Source organism: Octopus bimaculoides, chromosome 29 (genome assembly GCF_001194135.2).
Source record: "Octopus bimaculoides isolate UCB-OBI-ISO-001 chromosome 29, ASM119413v2, whole genome shotgun sequence".
NCBI lineage: Eukaryota > Metazoa > Mollusca > Cephalopoda > Octopoda > Octopodidae > Octopus > Octopus bimaculoides.
The window spans coordinates 11,363,574-11,365,463 of NC_069009.1; the positions used below are offsets into that span (position 1 = coordinate 11,363,574).

At 32.1% G+C, this 1,890-nt stretch overlaps 1 protein-coding gene across 1 annotated transcript in view; it reads left to right on the forward strand.

Moving 5' to 3' along the window:
• The first annotated feature begins 1,005 nt into the window (after positions 1–1,005).
• LOC106868084 (latent-transforming growth factor beta-binding protein 1) overlaps positions 1,006–1,890 on the forward strand; it is a 42,084-nt gene continuing 41,199 nt past the window's right edge. Inside the window, exon 1 of the mRNA XM_052977857.1 lies at positions 1,006–1,633. The gene's annotated coding sequence lies outside the window, so the exon portion shown is untranslated. The remainder of the gene's footprint in view (positions 1,634–1,890) is intronic.

Below are 1,890 nucleotides of genomic sequence, written 5' to 3' on the forward strand. Positions count from 1 at the left end.
TTATTATTATTATTATTATTATTATTATTATTATTATTATTATTGTTATCATTATTATTATTATTATTATTGCTAATTCCGCCGAGGTGACTTTGCTTTTCATCCTTTCGGAGTCGATGAAATAAGTATCAGCCATGTACAGGGGTCGATGTAATCAACTAACCCCTACCCAACAAGTTTAGGCCTTGTGCCTCCCTGTTGTAGAAAGGGTTATTATTATTATTAATCTTATTATCATTATTATTATTATTATTATTATTATTATTATTATTATTATTATTATTATTATTATTATTATTATTATTATTATTATTATTATTAATCTTATTATTATTATTATTATTATTATTATTATTATTATTATTATTATTATTATTATTATTATTATTATTGTTATTGTTATTATTACTTCGTTTGCCTGGATTCTTACGGTCAGTCATTATTATAATGAATATTAACACATATCTTCTGTACTTAGTATAAATGCGTTTGAACAGTCATTAATAGATGACTTCCTCATGCACCTGTAAACATAAAAGCATACATGCATATATACATTCATAACCACACACACACAAACACACACATTCTCTCTCTCTCTCTCTCTAATTATTTCTGGATGTCAAATCCCACTTACCCCTTGTGTTATATTATCCTTTTCTGTTTTGTGTTCGGACTCCATGGCTACTAACGAAAACATTATTATTATGAATGTGGTGAGTTTGCAGGGCGGACAAATATAAGTAGTCACATTTTTTCCGTCTTTACTTTCTGAGTTCAAATTTCCCGAGATTGAATTTCTCTTTCATCCTTCTGGGATCGATGAGATAACAATTTAGCAACGGGGTCTAAGTAATGGACAAACTCCTCCCCTAAAAATACTGGCTTTGTGACAAAATTAGAAAGAATTATTATTAGCCACCATACATGACATCTAAACTTGAAATATCGCTGGTCAGTTTTCTTTAAACTTACATTCTTGATACTATTTCCGGGAATTGAAATCATAACTTTTGATTTGCGGATGCATCCAGGTTTCTACTCAAGAAAATTCTTATAGTTTCTAATGATGATGGAACTGGCATCAACTCGTTCTGAGAATTTTTCCCACTCATATCTTCTATCAATTTCTTTTCTCACAATTCTAAATAGAGGAGTATTTTTAGGAGGATATGTATTCGCCTCACCACTGACGTCATACTTAAACAACCTGCCATAGTAGTCAGCCACGAGAGGTGTTTGCCACTCCCACTGAAAGCAACAAAGAAACTACAAACAATAAAGCCCAAAATAGTAAACAACATCAGCGACGAAGACGATGACAACAACGACAATAACAACATTAATATTAGTATGAACTGCGACAACTCCAACAACAACAACAACAGTGCTAACTAAACAACAGCAACAATAATAGTGTAATCAGTATCAGCAATAATGCTATCAGCAATGGCGTTGATAGCTTAAGCGGCAACAACAATAACAGATATTAGCAGCAGCTGCCACAGGTAAAAAATCAACAACATTAGTACGAGATTTCACCAAGACACCTGAAGAAGGCTGGAGGGTATACCAGCAGGAACGTGTTAACAACAAACAAGATGAGGACAAATATCAGTCAAATATAAATAATGTAAGTTATTATTATTATTATTGTTCAGTAGTTTTATTTTTATAACGTGCTTTCACTTCACTACCGAGCGCAGCTCTGTGCGCCTTGGGTATGTGCTGTGGTTTGCTGTGGTGCTCTTATGTTTACTGTATTGAAAGTGTTTTGCGTAGAATGTGTGCAGTACCCAGTAGTGCAATTTTCTGTATGTTATATATATTTGTAAGTCCTGGTGTTTTTGTTATGTATTTGTCTGAATATTTTTTTATTATACCTAAGGC